The 25,924-nt window shown below is 36.7% G+C and overlaps 1 non-coding gene across 1 annotated transcript; it reads right to left on the bottom strand.

Annotated features, from left to right (window-relative positions):
• Positions 1-3,758: 3,758 nt before the first annotated feature.
• Trnas-cga lies at positions 3,759-3,840 on the bottom strand. The gene has a single exon. It is a non-coding gene; the product is annotated as a tRNA-Ser (tRNA).
• Between the last annotated feature and the right edge of the window lie 22,084 nt (positions 3,841-25,924).

The following is a 25,924-nucleotide window of genomic DNA, read 5'->3' as shown; positions in this document are numbered from 1 at the left end:
TCACATCATCAGTGGTAATAATTAGTCTGATCACATCATCAGTGGTAATAATTCGTCTGATCACATCATCAGTGGTAATAGTTCGTCCGATCACATCATCAGTGGTAATAATTCGTCTGATCACATCATCAGTGGTAATAATTAGTCTGATCACATCATCAGTGGTAATAATTAGTCTGATCACATCATCAGTGGTAATAATTAGTCTGATCACATCATCAGTGGTAATAATTAGTCTGATCACATCATCAGTGGTAATAATTAGTCTGATCACATCATCAGTGGTAATAATTCGTCTGATCACATCATCAGTGGTAATAGTTCGTCCGATCACATCATCAGTGGTAATAATTCGTCTGATCACATCATCAGTGGTAATAATTAGTCTGATCACATCATCAGTGGTAATAATTAGTCTGATCACATCATCAGTGGTAATAGTTCGTCTGATCATATCATCAGTTGTAATAATTCGTCTGATCACATCATCAGGGGTAATAATTCGTCTGATCACATCATCAGTGGTAATAATTCGTCTGATCACATCATCAGTTGTAATAATTAGTCTGATCACATCATCAGTGGTAATAATTCGTCCGATCACATCATCAGTTGTAATAATTAGTCTGATCACATCATCAGTGGTAATAATTCGTCCGATCATATCATAAGTGGTAATAATTCGTCTGATCACACCATCAGTTGTAATAGTTCGTCTGATCACATCATCAGTTGTAATAATTAGTCTGATCACATCATCAGTGGTAATAATTAGTCTGATCACATCATCAGTGGTAATAATTCGTCCGATCATATCATCAGTGGTAATAATTCGTCTGATCACATCATCAGTTGTAATAATTCGTCTGATCACATCATCAGTGGTAATAGTTCGTCCGATCACATCATCAGTGGTAATAATTCGTCTGATCACATCATCAGTGGTAATAATTAGTCTGATCACACCATCAGTGGTAATAATTCGTCTGATCACATCATCAATGGTAATAATTCGTCTGATCACATCCTCAGGGGTAATAATTAGTCCGATCACATCATCAGTTGTAATAATTCGTCTGATCATATCATCAGTGGTAATAATTAGTCTGATCACATCATCAGTGGTAATAATTCGTCTGATCATATCATCAGTGATTTTACATCGGTAACGCAATAATTTGGGTCCAGTTCCCAAGTCTGACAGGCAAAATGAAAATCATTGAATTGGGGAAATCTCTGTTCGGCATCACACATTTACAGAGGAGAAACGGACAGTATGTCATATCAGCTTACGAATGTAAATATCGAATAGATATTAAAAAAAAAACTTTCGCGTCACCATTATGTGACACTGAGGTGTTTACACGTAAACATGATTACAGACCGTTATCTGTATTACGAACTTCGGTTAATTCGAAGTCTCCAATCGGGTTCATGTGCAATTTTATGTATCGAATTAAGGAATATTAATTACAATTCATTAAAACCGAGGGCATAAACATCAATAATGCTGGAGCCCTGTAATCGAAAGAAGAAGAAGCGTTCATGGCGTCATCTGTTCGTGGAATCCACAGGAAAGATCCACACTGTATCTTAATGAACAATGATGAATCGGTTATTCCAATTCTCATTTTTAAAACATCTTAAGTAGTGATGGGTTTTTTACCTTTAGAACATAACTGATATTTTTTATTGACAAGGGAGACCTGGGAAGGACTTGGGATAAAGCGACAGTAACGATACACTTCTGTATCATTGAGACAGATATGTATATTAGTGATTATTAAGAATGTTTTTAGCCTATTAAAACAAAATATACATCAGCTTCACGAATGAAACGATTTCAATATACAAAAATATGTAAAAGAAAATATACAAAATTAACACAAAATATAAATCATAAAATATGTACACTAGCACACAAATCTATGCCAATACCCGCAAAAATATACGTTGTTACATCTACAAAAAACATTCACACGAAAAAAATATAATGATTAATTAATTGGAGCCTTTGACATGATTTCAGCAGGTTCATATTTATTTGTGTATATTTCCTGGCAGTAAAAGAACGTGTTAGAATTGTATGTCGCAGACATGTTTCCATACCTATCACAAAATCACCCCGTCTGAACAAGGACATGACTATGTCTAAAAATGTTAGCACCCTCAGCGAATAAAATATTTCAAAATGGAGGACGTCGTCCCTGCAGTAATACCGCGGGGCTCGCAGTATCGGGAGATACCGTATCAATGTTTAATGACAATGAAAGCTACGCGAGTTATAGCGAGCAGGCCTATCAAATTGGGCGCAAAAATAAGCGATATGAGAGTGTATGCATTTTTTTGAAGCAAAAAGGTGACGAAATGGAACATAATCGGGTTCTATTTCCAGACGTTTTGTCTTAATATCTCTCCGCGCCGTAAATTTTCTCGTCATCCATATCTTCAATTAGTCCAGTAATCCAATATTCCTCGGTGCTTTGAATGTAGTAACACTAGCAAACTTAATTGAAATATTATGAAATTTGTCAAAGGCCAGGCTCCGAACAGATTAACTCTCGATCCTCCGCGCTGGAGTGTTAATGCAGAGATATTAAAATGGTTCAAATGATAACTCATTAAATGGGTCCCCGAGCTCGCCGAGGGCACGGTTATATTCTATATTAATTATGGGGTAATTGGAAAGGTCAAATACAGCGTTGGAAATATCACGGGTGAGCAGTAGTTGGCGGGGAGCCGGGTTTCGCTGGCTGAGCGATCTTGATGTGCCGATGAATACGAAGCTGGATGTTCCAGTAAATAATCTCCCCCTCCTGTCAGTTACAATTGGTGGGGGCACCGTGGCGGAAACTCGAGATTGGACTCATCAGAATGTCTTTGTTAAAACGCAATTGCCGCTATTGATTTCTTTGTCTGTAAATGCAACATTGTCTTAAGAAATGGTCATCAAATATTTCCCATTAGAGGGAGAAAAAACGAGCCTACCAAAAGGCAGTGCCGCGGGTTTTTTTCTGCCTTCAAGAAAGCAGTAGCGTTGTTAATCCTTGTTCCACCGGCGCTGTGACACTACACAATGCGCGCCATGGATTTTTAACAATCATAAAAACTACACAGATCAATTGAAATTAAAGTGGCGGAATCAGTGAATAGATCTATAGAAATTGTATAGATTTAATTAAAAATGAAACGTGTTTCTCTATTCATTTGTTCTGTCTCGCTAATGTGTGTTTTCTATTTATTTATTTTTTCTAACAGAGGTGTAATTTGGTGAATTACGAAATTATTTATTTTAAAATTAGCCTTAAATTGCAACTTAAATCAACAGTAACCCTCAAATCGTATTTAATAAACAGTCCATTCCGAATCAGCTTTCATGTCTACAAAGGTCAGCTTCGGAATGACGAAGTCAAAACTTACACAAAATTCAATTTCGATATTAAGACTCAATAAGAACTCAGATTAAAGCTATGATGTAAGTTCTCAAATAATACAGTATCTTTGATTTCGAATCGAACACCTCAGTTTTACAAGCAAGAACTTGTTTTGTTCATGTGATCCCGGAAGTTGTGACCCCGAAATATGCTACACAGAAAAGCTTATTGTGTATTTATATAACAATTTTCCTTACTAGTTGATATATTTTGTTACATTATAATAACCCTACCCTACTTGGTTTTCATTAGTCAAATTCGTATACAACAATTGACAATTAGTACACAATTTAAACAAAAAGAAATATTATAAAAATAATACAACGTCAAGGACAGGATTCGAACCTGCGCGGGCAGTGCCCATTTGATTTCGAGTCAAACGCCTTAACCACTCGGCCACCTTGACTACACATGTGACGTTGCATGCAATACTTCATACGTATGTATATATAAATCTATGTGTATAATATGACATATTATGAAGGAGTGTTACAATCAATAATACCAGCTTATTACCTGTACATATCTTCAATCACGGGTTTATTACGCCCACGAGATAACTTAATAAAATAAGTTAGTGGTACATTGACATAAAACCTATATATTAATTTCTTTTTAACCCCTACACTCTCCAGACATGAAATACTATTCGTGAGTCCTTTTCAACTATATTGCTTAAAACAATGAGTCCCACAATGTTAAATTTAAGTATTTCCAGAAAACAAAATTCTATGAGTCCATGACTCAAGACTTTCATGTAAATTTTTCATTGTACGAACCATAGTTTTCACCAAATTAGTAAATATCATGACGTCACTGTATATGGTGTATAGACAACAGGTAAACAGTGAGGTAGGGGAGAAAAAGACTTCCATTAGCACGCCACGCGAGTTATCTATATTGTCCGGAAATGTAATTTTTGACGGACTATTTAGAGAAATGTACTTTGATATTTAACATAGGAATTTAAAGTCTGAACACATCATGTCTGTTGTGTGTCAGTGTCTCAGAAAGAGAAACTCGCAGAAGACTTTCCTCAGGATTCACATTGGTCGCCCCAGACTAGCATTCAGGGGGAAAACAGCCGGCATTTCCTCAATTCCTGAATTACGTCACAATAGACTTATATGTGATATGTCAGTCTCTGACGTCACTAAGTACCGTGATCTACGTATATAATGGATATATATTGAAACCTTTGTGTTATACGTTAACATTGGTTTAAAACAATAGGTTAGATCACTATAAAACACATGGACAGTCACCATTGAACATTTATACGTGAATTTGTATCGAGACAAAAATCTGTATTATCGTACATAGCAATATTAAGTTGTTTGTGTAGATAATATTGTATTCATGAACATGACATCAGTTTATTAATTCCATGCAGGAACATTATATCAAGTTGTTTTTGTAACCATTCTTGCATTGGTCTTATTGCAAATCGTTATATATATTTATATATATATATCAAACATACATGCATTAATGTTTTAGTAAGTTGATGGTTTATCACCTACATGACTCAACCTATATCTAGGTTTCATCGACTAGTAAGTGTTCTGTCAGCGTATGTTTCACTATAAAGTTCTTTGTTTACATACATGCAGTAAGGTAAATGTAATTTTACAGGTAACTAATACATGCATGTGTATCATAGGATGTACTTTATAATTGGACTATATTCTTTGCCCCACGATAGGTATAACGGTTATCCGTGTCTCCTATACCGGATCTGTAAAAGTTCATAACATCTATATTTAGCTAGCGAAATACAACTTTATATACTGTACTGAATTTATACATAATATATCTAATTCGCTTTATATTTATACATATGAATATATCCCTTAAGATATGCATGTATGGTGTAATATAACACCGAACGGTAATAAAATGACACCCTTTCTGATAATTTGTCAATTACTGCCGACTGGGAACAAAGATATTACCCAGAAATGACGAAATAGATCAGTGTTGGATTAGGTGACTGTACATCCTCGTCCATAAAATCTACTGCGCATGCGTTGAAATGGTTTATCGTCTAAGCTATTAACTGCTTTCATAACTGTCGCTATGTTGGCTTCGTCTGGTGAACTTTACTACTCCAGATTTTAGGTATCAGGAAACACGTATGATAGGTTCAATAATAAGTAATGTTAGGCTATACCCAAATTGCACCCAAGTTTGCACTTTTTATAGAAACTAGTCCAGCTATATTGTATATATATAGTATTGGCAGAAGAGCTATTTTGTAAATTACTACTGATATATATTTAAACATGTGTCGTTTAATCGCTGTTTTCTTTTTTATATAAATTATCATGGTTAATTTTATGTTGAATGATAAGAATCAGTTATGAATAGGAACCTAGTGTGTGCTTCTGTAAAGCGTTCCTGTGACCCGGACGGACCTGTGGCTCTTGTCATCTAAATCTCGAGCCCGATTTGGTCCGGAGCGAGCGTGATCCCTCTTAATTAAGCCAAACCTAGTACTCAGACATCGCGAAATATTACGTTCGGCTTAGCATACAAATCAAAACGATTTACTTCAGATGACAACCCGGTATTATGTCGTCAGCATTTCATAAATCTGACTCTGTTCCCGCGAGATAATTGGCTGTGTATTGGCGTAGCGATTACAACATGTCGCTGCCGTCTTCCTCTCAATGACCGCCAAAGAAATAATTGCAGTTTCGCTGGATATTAACGATGAAATATGGCCAAAACGACGGATGGTTTATTTGGTGGATTATTTGCTGTCTTAACAGCTCTTCTGTAAACCTTATTTATTAGGATAAATGTTTGGTATGTAATTCCTCGTGTCGTTAGTCAAGCCCGCGAAAGATTCCTAAATAAGTTTTCGGGGACAAATGAACGGTTTTTCTTGCTGATGAAATGAGATGGTATCTTCTATAAAGTACAAAATGTCTCATGTTGAATATGGCTATATTACTGAGAGAGATTTACCCTCGAGAAAACTTCTAAATCCACGCGATAGATTATATTTGTAGAAAATAGTTCTAGATAAATAGATTTGTTTGGATGCTATACTGGCAGTTCGACATAATACACTGGTAATCTAATGTCGCAGTGTGGAGAACACCATCGACCGGCCATCATCCTACTGATTTGATCAAAGAATAAATATAGCTGTCCACATCTACAGTTAACGATATTAGGCAAAGAGCATACCTAGCAAACCCCATTCAATACTTATAAGCAATGGTATTAGAAAATCTAAATAGTTGTAGCTATCTATCTATTTCTATTTCGATGTGTTCATAAATATTTCTTTAAATAAAGTCCCCGTTGTGAATCCCATGCCTAGTCAAGTAAAATGAATGGCAATATAAAGGAATTCCGGAAATCCAATATTACGGAATTTCGTTATACCGAACGTAGGCTGAGTTTACTGGTTTATGCTTAGGTTAAAATATTTCCTGCAAAATTAATTGATTTTGGTCATATTTCAGAATCTCAAGTAGCTAAACTAACACAGACCTATTTACAACACGATATATCATATAATCATGATGTTAACGATAATTTAATCTGTAATCCTATCGACATAAGTAGTATACCAATCATATTTCTTTGTCCGTATACTAATAAGCAAAATCCGAATACTACAATGTAAAATTCCCAGTTTACATATACTTTCCGGATTAATAGAGATGTTTATACAGGCTATTAACGAAGCACATAAACAAGAATTCATTGTAAATTGAAATATTTTCGATTTTACTTTAAAATCGTGTGTAATTAGATATAGCTTTGTAGTAATTGTTTCTGCTATAAACTCATGTTTCTAAGTTTTGCATTCAGAAAATCAGAAATTCAAATTACATTGTCAATAATATAGTTTGTCTAAGACGTTTATATATACATGTTTACATGTATATCACCAGCAGGAATTGCGTTAACTGAAGCAGTTCATAGTCAAAATAATTCAGCTATGTCGATAAACATTGGTCTCAAAATTCAATCAAGACCTATGTAGTTTATCCACAATTACCACTAAAGACGAAGACTATCTCTTATTTCATATAGTTCATACAAATCCTGATTCAAATTTGTGTACCGTGTAGGTCAAATCCCTATTTCATATATAGTTCATACAAATCCTGATTCAAATTTGTGTACCATGTAGGTCAAATCCGCCCCCCCCCCCCCCCCCCCCCCCCCCCCCCCGAAATTATAACCACCGTGCTGTCCAAGGCATACCACCTACGAGTATTTTGATCGATGTCACTGGCTTTAAGATAGAAATAAAATTGAAAGAAAGATTGATCTCCTGTAAAATTGTTATATACTCATTAATGAAGGTCTGGGGAGTCTTAAGTGTGGCGTCCGTTAGAGTTGGACTCGACAGACAGAAGTAATGGGGACCCTATCACTGTATATTGGACACACGAGAACAACAGCGCCAAAAACAGCAGAGCGGAACCCGAAAAACCACAATGTCTTTGATAAACATTTTGACTTTGTTTTCATTGAATGGTCGAGAACCCTTAATGAATATATTTCTTGGCTTGTCAGAGAGAAGGATTATTTCTGATAATAAGACAGAACATTGCTTAGCGATCGGAGTGATCGAGAGGCCTGTCAGGAATTCATCTAAGCTATCCATTTCCCCAGTCTGAACAGCATTGGCGAATTGTTGTTCCACTAAGGCTATAACTCAAGTCATTAGCAATTGCGTCCGTCGTTATTTCAACTTTCTTTTTTTTTCATTTGATTATGGCGATGTGTTTCGTTGGATTTTTAGTTTCTTTGTTGTAATTGCATTTCCTTGTGAATCCTCATGTCGTAATTAAATTTGAATATTAGACCGAAGTAATATATAAGCTTGAGATCTATGTGACGGTCAGACTCGGTAAAGGGTATCCGCACTTTTTTTCTTTGACACTCGGATGCTGCATATGAAGCTGTTCTGTTCGCGATGCAGACGCGAGCTGTGAACATACAACGTACACCAGGAAAGGTCACGTGTTATCAAACGGAGTTGCACGTGATTGTAACATGTATGTATATATATATGAATGCAATGTATTCATTATTCATAATAAATAAAGAATTGTAAAAGATGTTTTCATGATTCGAGTTTTCGCGATCTGATGCATCATCATGTTGTCACTTGACCTAATTCTCAGGGGATTTTATACTTTCGAGACATGTGCATATTTCTTACGTCCAAAGGAACAATGCTCTTGTAAATCCGGAGGTTTTCTTTTATGATTTATCAGCCTTTTGAAAATATTATATATGCCGATTAATATCAGAATCCCTGCCAGTGAAAAGAGAGGGGACAACCGACACGCTAACAGGTTCGATGATCGTCGTATGGGTGGAATACATGTCACCATACATACCAATCCACTCATTTTATACTCCAACTCTTTGTTTCCAAACATTTCGCGGACATATTTGAAATAAAAGTATCGTCTTAGCATTGGGATTCGGCTGTGTCTCGCGGAATCTCGTCAGGTCATGTGAACTCGGTTACTACAAATATGTCAGTTGTTAACCTGTTTATGTATGTAACATGTACACCTGTATGGTCGGGTAGGTAGGTAGGGAAATGATTGATCAGCCTGCGACGTAGTGCTGTGGGCGGATCGGTTGATGGTAGGAGTGGAGGTTTTAATGGGTTCACATTATATGTGTAAAAGGCTGATGAAGCATCAGAAACCATCAGATTATGTAGAGGCGACCGAACCTCGCCAAACTCCTGCCCCTTGGGTTGGGGTGGTTCCTCAGACACGTCTTTCGTTACATAGAACATTGAATTAACCGAGATTAGGCCACAGTATTCCACTATTTGTTGATTGTGGGTTGCCACTTAATGTGACACCCTGTAGAATGGGAGATTTTCTTTCGTGACCTCTCCTTAGTGGGCATTAAATAAACCAAAATGGATCTGCCCTCCACCCCCACCCCCAGTGTCTTTATCGTTTCCTCGTGTTCTTGCCTATCTTGTTTGTCTTTCGGTACTGTGTTTTTACTGTTGTGTTTCCCCTAACACCTCTCTCATTGGTCGGTTTCTCAGGTTCCTGTTTTCTGTTGGTTTCCCCTAACACCTCTCTCATTGGTCGGTTTCTCAGGCTCCTGTTTTCTGTTGGTTTCCCCTAACACCTCTCTCATTGGTAGGTTTCTCCGGTTCCTGTTTTCTGTTGGTTTCCCCTAACACCTCTCTCATTGGTCGGTTTCTCAGGTTCCTGTTTTCTGTTGGTTTCCCCTAACACCTCTCTCATTGGTCGGTTTCTCAGGCTCCTGTTTTCTGTTGGTTTCCCCTAACACCTCTCCCATTGGTCGGTTTCTCAGGCTCCTGTTTTCTGTTGGTTTCCCCTAACACCTCTCTCATTGGTCGGTTTCCTGTTTTCTGATATCAACCTTTCCTCTGTCTGGTTATCTACGTCCTTGATGCTCGTGACGGGGTCTGTTCTATTTATCCGGAATTCTTAGAAGTGATATAACGGATCACTGTTTAATTCGGATTATGGAAATATTTGATAGTCCGTTTTCCTGATTAAAGGGATTCATTTCACCTTTCCTTCTCTAATGAAGAGTATTTTGTAATGTTTTGCATTTTGGTGTAATTAGCCTTGTTAACTGCTGTTTTATCGACAATTAAATTCTCTTTTAATTATTTTTCATTTATTTACCCCAGAATGACATCAGTGTCTGTCTCCCTGTAGTCAAACAAGCGTATCTAGAACTAGCTTATCAATTGCATGCTGCAGTTAAGGAAATCCTTTTAACATAATTTTTCAAAGATCCACAATGTTCCATTGTGATTATTGGTAAATATTTCAAATGGGTTTCAATGGCAAAGTCATAGCAACAATCAGCATTTTAAACAAATTGCTTTTTAATGATGTCACGTTCCAGGACGGACCCGGTTAGAGCTAGACCTGGTAGATTGGTCCATCAACTGTGTCACATTTCTGATGCACTGCTCATTTCCAATGCGTCTTTAAAATCAATTATATATCTGTAAATGTAAATAAAAGGAATGCTATGAACACAATTATATCTAACTTTGGTAAAAATCATTCCGATGTGATCTCATATAGCAGAGCTCATTTTTCATGAAATGCTGAATTTTTTTTCGTTCTGGTATGTATCGCCTTGAAATTTCCATTGCCCGAACAAAAGAAATCTGTGGCTCACGTTTCCAACAAACATGTTCCATACACCCATTTAGTCCTTAACATCACAATAACGGTCACCCTACTGTTTTGTTCCTCCGAATACTCTAAATATACAGCTAAATCAAATAGTTGTTTATGTTTGTAATCCTCGGTAAACTTTTGCATGGAAAATTTATCATCCAGGAAATTCCTTAGTCCGGAAATATTGTTTCCGTGAAAATTCTGAGTTCGAATATTTTTTCACGGAAATGTATGAAAATTCACTGGTCCTGTAAAATTGTTTTCAATGGAAATTTATCAATTCGGCAGTGCAGAGAAATCGGCTTCTAATCTAGCATGCCCTAAAAATTCGTTTCTTACTAAAACGAAATAAATGTCAATAAATTTTGAAATAATTAAAACAATTAAATCTGATTGTCAATTTTATAACATAATATATTTCATATTCTCTTCAGAATCGATTGATTGATTGATTGATTGATTGATTGATTGTAAGAAAAACCATTATATGCTGTGGCGCGTGATACACCTGTTACGAGCCTCAGACGAGAGCGCGCGCCCAAGTGTAAATAGGTGACAACAAACCAACAATACTAATCATATCTACATATAGATCCATATATTTTATTAATGTTTTACATCACTTTGGGGATTCGAATATGGCAGATGTACAACCATGCTCATCTACTAGCTAACGACTGGCTATTGTCTTTACGCCAGGCCAATCCCAACAGGCCGAAGTGGTGTCGTGTCCGACTACATCCACTTTTTCTGTGAATCATAAGCCCACGAACGCTAATGCCCGGCTACTGATGCTGGTCCGGGCGTCTAATCTGCTCCGGGACCTGTGATAGATCCGGGGACGTAGTACTATGTCCTGGAGCGGAGATACAAACGAAGTAGGGAAAACATCTGATACATACAGAATTTCTGATGGACTTGGTAAATTAACAACACGAATATGCATTTATCTGAAGCCAGGGCTCAGAGACGGAGAAAAGAACACGATAAAAAAAGTTCGCAGTATCTGGTGGTACTGTCAGGAAACCTAAACATATAGGCCAGGCAATGCCGCATCGCTTCTTCTGTATAATAGCAAACAGGATATTCCATTGTTGGAAATTATTTAATTTTTATTTTAACAAATGATAAAAATGCATTAAAATGGTAATACGGGTTGTTCTTTGTTAGTTCATGGAATTATTTAACCTGACACGTGTTGAAACAGAATAGTAGGAGAAGTCAAGTCGAGTTAATTGGAAACGCCAATCAAGAAAACGGAGTTTAATAAAAGGAGAGAAAAAAATCAATGGAAAATTAAAAATACATCCAACCTATTTATAGATTTTTACAAGGAAAGGATATGTCTGGGGTTTTTAAATACACGTTTTTCATTGATTTGGAGTTCCAGGGTATATAGTTGGAGTAAACTGATGGTTAATCCGAAGATCATCGAGGTTATACACTGTTTCTTCTGTTTGATAGTTTTGGAGCTCCACAGAATCAATTTCCTGACATCTCTATTTCACGTTATGTCACCAGCTATTGTAATGTCATAATACATTGTAACAGGAGAGGAAAATGCAACGACCAGGCCGGGACTCGAACCCGGGACCTCCGAACTGTAGACGAACACTTTAACCAGTTGAACTTCCTGACCACCAGCGTTCAATCCAGCCCAGTCCAGCTACATCCTTCCCTCCTTCAACGACGTATTCGACCCCGAAGACACACACGACTCCCTGTGCACCCCCGTGTGTATTGTGTTAGGTGCCAAATGTAACAGGAGAGGAAAATGTAACGATCAGACAGGGAATCGAACCCGGGACTTGTGAACTCTAGACAGAAGCTTTAATCATAGAAGTCACATGACTACCGCCGTTCAGTCTAGTCAGGTCCCTCCTCTACCACAGAGTCATAATACATGACTCTATATCAAAGCTTTATCAATTAAAGATTCATTTGGATGTTGTATATAATAATATTTTTTATAATTAGTGACATATTATCTGGTATAACTGTTTATACTGAGTGACGTATTATCTGGTATAACTGTTTATACTGAGTGACGTATTATCTAGTATAACTGTTTATACTGAGTGACGTATTATCTGGTATAACTGTTTATACCGAGTGACGTATTATCTGGTATAACTGTTTATACTGAGTGATGTATTATCTGGTATAACTGTTTATACTGAGTGACGTATCATCTGGTATAACTGTTTATACTGAGTGACGTATTATCTGGTATAACTGTTTATACTGAGTGACGTATTATCTAGTATAACTGTTTATACTGAGTGACGTATTATCTGGTATAACTGTTTATACTGAGTGATATATTATCTAGTATAATTGTTTATACTGAGTGACGTATTATCTAGTATAACTGTTTATACCGAGTGACGTATTATCTGGTATAACTGTTTATACCGAGTGACGTATTATCTAGTATAACTGTTATACTGAGTGACATATTATCTAGTATAACTGTTTATACCGAGTGACGTATTATCTAGTATAACTGTTTATACCGAGTGACGTATTATCTAGTATAACTGTTTATACCGAGTGACGTATTATCTGGTATAACTGTTTATACCGAGTGACGTTTTATCTAGTATAACTGTTTATACCGAGTGACGTATTATCTGGTATAACTGTTTATACCGAGTGGCGTATTATCTGGTATAACTGTTTATACCGAGTGACGTATTATCTGGTATAACTGTTTCTACTGAGTGACGTATTATCTGGTATAACTGTTTATACTGAGTGGCGTATTATCTGGTATAACTGTTTATACGGAGTGACGTATTATCTAGTATAACTGTTTATACTGAGTGACGTATTATCTGGTATAACTGTTTATACTGAGTGACGTATTATCTAGTATAACTGTTTATACTGAGTGACGTATTATCTGGTATAACTGTTTATACTGAGTGACGTATTATCTGGTATAACTGTTTATACCGAGTGACGTATTATCTGGTATAACTGTTTATACCGAGTGACGTATTATCTGGTATAACTGTTTATACCGAGTGACGTATTATCTGGTATAACTGTTTATACCGAGTGACGTATTATCAAGTATAACTGTTGATACCGAGTGACGTATTATCAAGTATAACTGTTTATACTGAGTGACGTATTATCTGGTATAACTGTTTATACTGAGTGACGTATTATCTGGTATAACTGTTTATACCGAGTGACGTATTATCTGGTATAACTGTTTATACTGATCGACGTATTATCTGGTATAACTGTTTATACTGAGTGACGTATTATCTAGTATAACAGTTTATACTGAGTGACGTATTATCTAGTATAACTGTTTATACCGAGTGACGTATTATCTGGTATAACTGTTTATACTGAGTGACGTATTATCTGGTATAAAACTGTTTATACCGAAGTGACGTATTATCTGGTATAACTGTTTATACCGAGTGAGTATGATCTGGTATAACTGTTTATACTGATGACGTATTATCTGGTATAACTGTTCATACTGAGTGACGTATTATCTGGTATAACTGTTTATACCGAGTGACGTATTATCTGGTATAACTGTTTATACCGAGTGACGTATTATCTGGTATAACTGTTTATACCGAGTGATGTATTATCTGGTATAACTGTTTATACTGATCGACGTATTATCTGGTTTAACTGTTTCTACTGAGTGACGTATTATCTGGTATAACTGTTTATACCGAGTGACGTATTATCTGGTATAACTGTTTATACCGAGTGACGTATTATCTGGTATAACTGTTTATACCGAGTGACGTATTATCTGGTATAACTGTTTATACTGAGTGACGTATTATATGGTATAACTGTTTATACTGAGTGACGTATTATCTAGTATAACAGTTTATACTGAGTGACGTATTATCTGGTATAACTGTTTATACTGAGTGACGTATTATCTGGTATAACTGTTTCATACTGAATGACGTATTATCTAGTATAACTGTTTATACTGAGTGACGTATTATCTAGTATAACTATGGATATGTTCCAATTCTGAATAGATTGGTGTATAGAAGAAGTATTTTGTTGAGAAATAATGAATATTTCATCATCTCCCTGACGAGACGGTTGGTCATTAAATTCTTGTTCCTGATGTTCAACGAAAATAAAATGTTTGTTGTATTGGTTGCGGTGCACGTGGCTTCTTTTTGACGCCATTTGAAATGATAGTCATGTGATATTTTCAAACAGTATGTGATTGTTAATTAATTAATAATTGTAGTTCTAATTACTGTATAAAATTAATTAACGTTTCTCTCGCTGAAAATATAAAAATGATCTTAGAATTGATGAAGATATAATCTAAAACACACGGAATTATGTTTGCCCTTTGTGTGGGGAGTGTGGCGAACACTTGTTGTAGTCCCTGAATGTTGCGGTAAGGTAACATACATGTATATATATATTTACCCAGTATCTATAGGGACACGCACGCTGTGTGCTCACATTCCATATTGTATTTACACAGTGCTTTTTAATAATTGTATCAAAGGGCATAATTTAACCAATTTTATTCTTATTGGCATTTTGTTTGTTTGCCGTTCGTCTTATTCATAATTACACTGAGAAGTACTCCCATTGACAGAATTAGCAGTGTGTGACAATGGGACAATAAAACGTTATTCTTCTGTCATACAACTTTGAAGTATCATATAGAGCTGTGAAAAATAATTTGTTCTAGAAAGTGTATTTACGTGTAAATGATACGATATTATTGAGGGTGCGTCACGATATTGGAACATAGTAATCAGTGTCGGCGCTTTGATCATCTAGCAGACAATATGACAGATACATCCGGCATCAATAATTCAGTAATATTATTAGAAATTAAGAACTACAAGATATGGGATGAACTCGAGGATGAAAGCTTATAGCGGGAAGTGGTTGGGAATGTTATGGGGAGTTGTGACGAGTTGGTATCGACCTCCGATCTGCAATCACCTGCCGTCTTGTGGCTGAATCGCTTTACCTGCGAGGCCAAAATGCACCGGACACCAATAAATAATAGGAAGAGCCGACGACGGATAGTCTGTCTCCGGATCTAAAGAGTAAAACTTCTAAGCAAAGCCCTGATTGGTTTCTTGTTCATGTCGCTAAACACCATTTTGCTGTTAAATACATTAAAAGGAATTGTAAACATGTATGCATCAACTCGACCATCGTCACGTATGGTTGGTTGTCCGTCTGTCTGTCATATTGTCCAATAAAGTAGGAAGTTGTTTGTACAAATAACTGTATATTATGTAGTCTGATTAAAGTTACCGTGTTGTCTGTTGTAAAAATATGCATGAATTAGATGAAATTTTCAAGACAATACGTATTTGGGAACTACTGTATTTCAAACAATGCCTTTAAATAATTCCAGCTTCATCACTTTGTTCTTAAAAAAAAAATACAGCAAATCTTCTCTTTCACAGATTTCCGTGTTTCCGCGGTGGGGTTAGGTGGGTTGGGTTTGGGGTACTGTCGTGAACATATTTTTTAGCCGAATAAGTCGATACTTTCAGACATAGACATCCGTTCCATTTCCCATCATTGAAGTGTGTTATTGCGTTCAAGTCTCCATTAACATCACAAACAGACCACCGTATAACTTTTAACCCGGATGTATGCTATCAAAAGTTATATTTTTTTTCAGTAGTTTAATATTTCCTACATACATGTATTATAACATTCAATATGATATTTAATCAAGTGTACGTTAATAAACAGTGTTTTCATACGTCACGCTTTATCAGAGTTCGAGTTTACGTATATATATATCTACATTTACACGTTAGTAAGAATTGAGAACAAAAACCTCAAAATAAACGTGGCCGATCAATAAACACAGACATCGATCACTTCACAATACATAAGTTTTACTTACATCATCAATTACTTTTGCGCAGACCCCGAAATTAATCGGATGTTGTGACATGTGAGATAGTGGAAACTTTAATATAGAATGTACGTAATCGTCCAACACGACAGATTAAGATGTATATCTATTGGCGACATGTCCCTCCACTCCACACACGCCAGATGAAATATTTTGTTAAATAATTAAATCGATTTTTCTTTTATGTCTTTCTGTGCCTTTTGATCCAATGTAAAAACCTATTTGTTTTCTCTCTTCTCACAAGAAGTAAGAAACGTCGTTATTATAAATAAAGCGTGCTTCCCGTCCCGTCATCCCGGCTCGCTATATTACATCTCACAAACGAAAAGCATGTTTAGAAAATGTATACGCATACTCGAACCACGGAGAGGAAACATCATTAAATTCAGAATTAGATTTATTCCAAGTCTCTTCATTTGATTTCCTTCTTGTCGGTGTACAATCCTGTCACTATTACTCCGCGAACAAACAGGGAAGAGACTAAGTACTATCGCCTCAACATCCATGATCAGAGGTCGACCAAATCCCAACCCCCTCTGTTCTTGAATCAGCCCCTGGGGCTATGAGCTGCTATTTACACAATTTTTTTAAAGTATAACCACCAAAAAAATGACGCTATGTTAATGTGAATATCATTTTGAAAATATATATGGAATATCTTACACCCCGTAACTTTAGCCACAAACCATTGGCTGGTTCTGTTTTAGATTTCCTACCAGACCTTTGTCCAGATCCTAAATAATACGTGTATTGCTTTAACTGAACGTCTTCAGTCTGAAGACATTCATATTTATTTATTTATTTATTTTTACAAACAATCTTGCCACATAACAGATTTTAGACTTATGGAACAGACATTGTTCTCACAAAAAGAAAAGAGAAAATAAAAAAAATAAAAAAAATAGTACCAGATTATTGCATCGTTACCCGAGCCGGATATTATACTCAGGACGACTTCCGGTTACATCAATCACATTATAATAATCGTGTCAGCAGCGGTATATAATACCCGGATGACGTTGTAAACCTTGTGGTAATGACACACTAGGAAAATGGGTATCACCTATGCTGCTTAGTTCTGTAATATTGTATGACTTACTGAGGGACTATTAATACTCTGGTGCACGCACTACAGAAGTGTGAGTTACAACAGAGACAGCTAAAAAACATAATCGAACCAGCATTTCCTTCTAAAACAAACAAAACAATAACAAAAAACATATATGGACCAATGGTGAAAATATTGCAAAAGAGTCAATTATTATACGGAACAGAATATGAGATGCATAAGAGTCATTGGAGCTACCTCACCGGGCTAACGTTACTGCACCGGGTACGGGGTGCTCAAAGTTAGGCTCGGTCGAATACTAGCTAACCGGATCTCTAACACGAAATAGACTACACGGGTCGGGGATGAAATCAAGCACATGAAGATTGAAACCATAAATAACGTTAATATTTTTCAATATCTAGAAATCAAAAAGGCATTTGGAGACCTTGGCTTGTCTTGTTTAGCTAATAAAACTGAGCGGTACCGGTGTCTAGGCCGCGCGCTAAGTTACCAGCGTCGCGTGCTCGTGCTACTCAGTCTGTCTAAGGCCGTGCTTGCACCCCGTCACCCCACATGCTGTATATTGTATGCGGCCGATTTATTTATATTATTCATATATTAATAAATAGCATGCTATAAATTGGATTATTCGTTCCAGTGCATTGTTCGATGAAGCAATATCTTTTGCACTGAAATCCAAGGTGAAAAATGTAACCTTTGACAAAGACCTATGACAGCCCCTTGGAGTTGACTGGTTTAATTATCTTTTAATTAGAGAAAGTGGTGTTGAGAATTATGGGCCATTCGATACAGTCATTTATGATTCATAGTTATAGCATGGACTAATTCGTTAGTGTATATAAACAAGATTTCATAGTGAAAAGGAGACAAATAAATGTCAGACATCTCCAGAGTCTACCTGGACGCTGCACGTGCTGTCTTCCATTTACTGTGATTGTTGCTATTGAGTGTCAGCTATGTTCCAGTCAAAGGGCAGACAATGATATGAAGGGCCAACGAAGTCCAAGACTTAACATTTGGTGAAGAATTTACGACGTCCGAGATAGAACTTTTGATGAATAATCACAACGTCCCAGACTGGACACTTGATGAAGACTAACGACGTCCCAGACTGGACACTTGCTGAAGACTAACGACGTCCCAGACTGGACACTTGATGAAGACTAACGACGTCCCAGACTGGACACTTGATGAAGACTAACGACGTCCCAGACTGGACACTTCATGAAGACTAACGATGTCCGAGACTGGACATTTGATGAAGACTGTTGACGTCCCAGACTGGACATTTGATAAAGCGCTCACGTCATCCGTAGCCAGTACTGAACGTCTGGAGGCAGGGATGGTCCGAGGTATTCAACCCCCTAGCCAGGACGGGTTCTATTTCTCAGAGATCACAGACCGTTATGTAGTATCGTGGTTGTGTCGTCGGTATACAATACACGTTACCCCGATCGGTCCAGGTAACATGCGATGGTTATCCCGTGTCCTGATCAGTGAGGTAGGCACCAGCTACTACAATGATAGATATTAATTTCTGTATTTATCTAAATGGTAGATAAATACAGAAAATAAGCATATTAGGTGTCTATACATGTGACTAATTGTCTAGGAATCAATGTTTTTCTCGTGATCGAAAGAGGTTTAAACTGTAATCAGACAAAAGGAAATATGATAAGCATAGTCTAACGTTAAAGTACTGAGATGGCAATTGAAGATAAATTGCAAACAAATGAGAATATTCCTATGTAAATATACCCGCCAAGGCGCTACATTTATGTGTAAATCGTGTCAACTTTAATATAAAGGTCACACAAAAACGCGTTATTTCTGAAATAGATAAGATCGTGTGTCGGAGAATGCATGGCTCATCTGTTCTGTTCGTCAATCCTCAGCTATCGCATAATCTGTACTGTTTCACAAACATGTAAAATGTCCATTTAATTTAGAAAAAATAAGGAATGCGTCATTTCAGGTGTATGTGACTGTGTCAATGTTTGAGAGAGAGAAAAAAAAACCTAGGATACTTAAGAACTTAAGAGTCGGGGCGAACCCATTAGCTAAACGGGAATATAAAACGACAATGTGTATAAATTTCATCAAAATATGTAAATCGTGTTAATGTACTACATCCCTTTATGTTGACCTTGGATCTCAACTCGATAAACAAAGATGGCGGTCTAGAGCCGGGGGGAAATCTGCCTGTACGTTTCTTTTGTTATGAAACTGTATCTCTGTTTCTCGACATCCTATAGGTTTATACATATATATCTGTGTATCGGTTCATATAAAAAAGCAATTTAGGAACAACAAAGGTTCCTTTGTCTGGACTTCAAAGAATGCGTATCCTCAATTCTTTAAGTTCATTGTGTGTGTGAAATATTCTACATGTCCTTTCTGTATGGGTGAGTTCGATTGTTTATTTGAATTCCATGTAAAATTTAAATGTGATTCATTTAACGACATCTACGAAGATTCATGGTTAACTCAGCATCACTCGCAAATATCAACACGGATGTTTATTATATATTCTTTAGGTAGTTATATTAAAATCTGCCAGTTTGCATGATAGTCGGTGACCTTGTAAAGAACCTTGACGAATGTTTTTGTGAACAAAATCGCCACTTCAATCGTAAAGCTCTAGAAGTCAACCTGACTATACTCTAAAATGATGAAATCCGAAACAGGAAACGGAGTAATGCTACAAACTAACAAGTGTCATACTTTCTTTTGAATTTCGCCATATTCAGCCACGGATGGACGGGAAGAGTAAACTCTCTCACAATGAAAAGTTTAAATGTCCAGTCCGTGTTGGTGATGTTTACCTTGTTTACAGTGGACAGGTGCTCGTTTTGTACCCATGTGTTGGGTTAGACGCTTTTTCCATTCTTGTTATTTATGAGACGTATGACAGAATAATTATTCGGACAAACAGCAATCTGATACATTTCATTATCACACAAAAATGTCAGACAATTTCGGCTTAGACACAAAAGGAACTAGGTATGAAGTCCACGTGTTTACCTAAATAATACCTTATTTGCTTTTAATATACACATTTGATAAAAACTCAAATTGGATTTCTATAAATTCGTTTATGAGGGAAGAGGAGCCTGAAGGGTTCATGGTATAACAGGGAAAATTGGTTAAAACTGCTTACCATCAACTCCACCATAAGCTCTTATCATCTGGCAAATTTCGATTTTTGAGGATTTCTACTCCTGCTGAGAAGTTTGACACTTACTATGGTGACAGGCATGCTTCGTAACTCTATTTTAGAAAAGATGTATATTGGTATATAAACAATACGACTCAAATAGATCTGTGTCCGTTGGTTTATGTTATTATCCAATTTCATACTTCAACTCGTCTACTGCAACACTCGTTGAACGCGTCAGTAAAATAACAGTCTCCAAAAATAAGTTTGTTTTAGAATTTGTGATGATTATGTCCAGTCAACAATACCAACAACAAAATACATGAAGACGAAAGTTTTTTTTTTTTATATAATTCTTTCATTTTTTGACGATTTGTTTCACATGTTAAACAATAGACATATATGACAAAGGCATCTGCACAAAAACGACGACGACGATGACGACGACGACGATGATGATGATGATGATGATGATGATGATGATGATGATTAAAACAAAACTAAACAGGGTCTCTCGAGCCGCATGTAAACAACGCTGTATCTGGATATGTCGGGGGAAACAACCATTGTCACTATTCTATAACAAACCTGTTACAAAACTGTTATTTTTTCAAGATTTGCGTCTAATTGACTGGAACTGATGTAAGCTAACATGTTAAATTGGTTTAAAGCTATCCAACATTGGGACACCGGTTACACGTGACATCCCCTTCATCTCCTTTCTAAAGGCAGAGCGTGACGGCCAACAATGAGTGTCATAGCTCTTCTGACATGTACGATGATAGAATCGATGACTTCTGACGATAAAGGGATCGTCGCTTTGTATGTCAGCTTAATGATATTCGTACGTGTGATTTTTATGAATAAAAAAGTTTTCATTGTTTTTTAGTTAATCCAGTTGAGTAATTTGGTCCTAAACTAAATTATGAGAATCACGGAATAGTAAGTTGTTAGATGTGTGATCTCTAATAATAAGGGGAGGACCCGTCAACTCTTGGTATCTCTCTTTTATCGCCTTGTATTAATATCTTTGACTGCTTGTGTAGCTCTGTGATAGTTGGCGATATCACTTTCATCTGCACTACCGACTGCCTGGCTGCAGGTAGGGCGCAAGAATTTGTAAGAGGCGACTAAATTTGGGGTATTATATTTTCTCATACCAGAATGGATTACTACTCCTGATTAGCTCTCAGCATCGCCCATTGTTGATATAATATGACCAGGTGTGATGTCAAGCTGGTTCGGCAGTATACTTCAGTGAGATAGCACTATAAAGGTCCGGCCTAGTGTGAAAGTAATAAAAAAATTATTGAAACAAAATTGCCACCAAAAGATGCGTGTCGCGTGATTACTTTTGGCACATTGTTCCTATAGAGGCTATTGTTTCATCATATCGTAGTTAATGTACGATCCAAAACTAACACCACAGAAATATAATCTAGAATTATCTTCTGTTTCTCTTACAAGATTAAAATTCATTTTAATAAAGTTGTTACGGTATAACTCATAGTCCTCACAGACGTATTCTCCAAGGTACACGAATCATGGACCTATATATAGGTAAGTAACAGGACATTATAACAGTGTATAGTCTCAGTCCTTCAGTAGAATGGCCGAGTTGCCGTAGAACCAGGATACTCACTTCCGGCACTCGCTCATGTTAATGTGTAATATTTAATCCGTGTGAGGACAAATGGCAAACATCAGACGAGGAAATTGGAAGTTTTTTATTTGATTTACATGTGATGTTCGTGCTATCTTTCAAAAACAGTATCAATGTGCAAGCGCCTGTAAACAGAGTTATGTTCATGCATATAACATATACATTATGTACACCTATAATAAATCCCCCTTGGTTTTAATAAATCCCGTGGCAGTTCCACCAAACAAACTCGGTCGTTGAAAAAGATTATCTGCTTTTGCTATCTGAATAAACTTTCTCCTGTTTTGTCAATAAGGAGTCCTTGAAATTTGCAAATATGTCTTGAATGAAATAAATGCATGTTTGCAAACTACAAATTATGTGTCCTGTCAATATCTACCCTTTTATGGTTTTCATAACTAGCTAGATCAGGTATACATGGTTTATATTACGGAAAGGCGAATACATCACATTTACACACATTGTATATCTACATTATCAGGAGAAAACAAATATGATACTGGCTCGTCGCCAAACTGTGCTTGCCAGGCCTGTGCGATATCACACGACCAATGGGGCGATAGATGATAATAAATATGGTCTATTAATACTACCCGATACACCGGTCCTATCAAAATCGAGCGCATAAACATTGAAACATTGTATATAAGTCAACGTAAATCTTACTGAAATAAATTGAAAAATGAAGTAATTATACACAGGCTATTTAAATTATTATCTCATTACTTGAAAGCTGTTTTGAATGTAAATTGATTAAACATAGGAAATGTTTGAAGTCGCCGGATTAATAATATGAGATTGGTCAAAACGGTGCCCTCCATTGACGCACATAGCATATATTTACCATACCTAAATTAGAATCCGTCACAATCACGATACATATTTCCTTTTAATTTTACAAAGCACACATATTTTATCATTGACCCAAACACCGAGTTTCACGTTAAACCTCGCGCATGCTAATTTACATTAGCTTTCTTAGCGGGGGTTGAATTCTTGTGTGTTTATGCTGCGGTTTTTTATCACCCTGTCACAAAAGTGTAAAATGTTATTAATAAGTTTATAGGAAAATATAACGCTTTGTCTGAGATCAGAGGTAGGTACGAGGTGACTCGAAATTTACCTCAATTACAAAAATGTCAACGCTCTCGTCTACCTTGTTTGCTGACACGATAACTTCAAATACATTCTATTGGAGATGTTAATTGCTGGCAGTCTTGGAAGCAAATACTTGTTAATATATATGAATCTGTATGTGACATTAATGTTTCCAAATATGAGTAGACAACACAGAGTTAAAGCACACGAATTGAATTACAAATCAGTTTATAATAGGAAAGCGGGCACATTTATCTCACAATTGTTTCTTCGTTAAAACATGAGAATAGAGTTACAAATCGTTTTATAAATTAGAAAATATGGACTAGGATTTCTTTGTTTATGACAAAGAATCAAATTACGTGGTATAAAGACATTAGAAAATTCAGCTTGATAACGTCTGTATAATCTTTAAATGATTAATCGTTCACTGCAATATCAAAAAACGATCTAATATTACCAGTTACAAATAGGATTTTGTAATCGCTCTTATCAAATAAACACGACGTAAGCTCAAGCAATTCGTTTGCCCCTTCTAACAAATACCGCATCGCGTGGAACTATTTTCGTACCCCTCCCCCCAAACTTCCCCCAATCCTTCTGATGTTGGTTTTGCGTCCCTTAAGCCGGTTGCTGAGTCTACTTCATCAATTCTTGTGCCCTTTGTAACAAATACTGCTTCCTACTGGAACTATTTCCGTGCCCCCATCCTTAAAAAACAACTTCGACCGAAAAGTACTGGTTCGCTCCTTAGGACCAGGGCTATGTGCCCTTACTATTGTATGAACCCCTTGGGATGAATGATGGTTGTGCACCCTAAAATCTGGCGATGGCTGTGCGCCCTGAAGTTTGGTGATGACAGTGCGCCATGTAGTTTGGTGAAGACAGTGCGCCATGGAGTTGGTGAAGACAGTGCGCCATGTAGTTTGGTGATGACAGTGTGCCACGGAGTTTGGTGAAGACAGTGCGCCATGGAGTTTGGTGAAGACAGTGCGCCATAGAGTTTGGTGAAGACAGTGCGCCATGTATGGCTTTGCACCCTGAAATCTGGTGATGAGTGTGCGCACTGTAGCTTGCTGACGGCTGTGCGCTCAATACAATGACTTCTGTTTTCCTTGTGGCGATCGTTGCGCCACACCCAGGGATGTTGTATTCCATGCTGAAAAAGTTATTTTCTGGTTTTGATATGGATATGGAAATGGAAAGTTTTCAAAGGAGTACAAAATATAGACTGTGATTACAACTTACTTAATCACGTTGACAAGATTGTATACATTTCCAATTTTCTGAAAATTTCCCATGTTATCTAATTGAATATATCACCACGCTTACTTCATGTATGTCAATATGACATATTTGGTATCAAAATAACAGGTAATTGACACACTGTAAAATGTTATAATTGATTTTCAAATTTATAGTAGCCAGTGAAAATTATTTAGTTAGGGTATCCCCTTCACTCAACTTGGTGTTATGCAAGGAGGCCCACTACTACTATTTGAAGTAATAATTACTAATCATTTATATGGGTTATTTTCATGCCTCTACAAATTGTGAAAAAGTAAGAAAAATTGAAGTGAGGGTCAAATGTTGACCCCTACCTTTGAAATACTCGTCTCTGTGATGTCCACTTTGAAATTGTAACTACACTACCACTCCGGTACATTTACATATGAATATCGCATTTACTTAAAGACAAAAAAAGGTACGGGCATTGAACCCAAACATTTAACGGACACCAAAACCGAGTCAACAAGCCCACAGCTGTCATTATTTTGTCTTTGAAATCAGCACCGTGGCGTGTAAATCTGTATCTCGAGGGTGTATCTACCTATCACAGATACGTTACAACAAGTTTGTTTACGTTAAAAATAAACAAAACAATAGCTAACAGTCGACCATGAAAATCCGATTTGTTTACGGAAGTTAAATACGATACGAATATACACGACAAGAAGCTCAGGACACAATTTGTGTCCCGATTTAGCTTGATTTGCAAACTGTCAACGGTCGGTTTAGCAAGGTTCCAATATTGCAAGTTACAGATTCTCTATAGAGAGTTTAAAGACAAGAGCACTTGGACTTATGGAAGGTCATTGAAAACGGGTTTATATGCTGTTTCTGTCATTGGTAGCGATGACCTATTTAGCTTCCAAACGACTGGATTTCGGATTACCGTGAAATCGGAGACATACGTCCTATCGATGTCGCTACCGTTCAGTATGATTGTGAAACATTTAGTCTATCTTGACCAAGAGAGTCTAAAGCTTAAACTACTCTGTTTATGACGAGAGAGGCTGTAGGAGACACAGACACGTGAAGCAATGCAGTAATCTGTCAAAATCTATCTATCGAACCAATAAATAGAAATGATCCAACGCAAAACTAACGAGAGAGTGTTTCGTGTC

Source organism: Pecten maximus, chromosome 11, assembly GCF_902652985.1.
Source record: "Pecten maximus chromosome 11, xPecMax1.1, whole genome shotgun sequence".
Lineage (NCBI taxonomy): Eukaryota > Metazoa > Mollusca > Bivalvia > Pectinida > Pectinidae > Pecten > Pecten maximus.
This window is presented reverse-complemented; position numbering and strand designations above follow the sequence as displayed.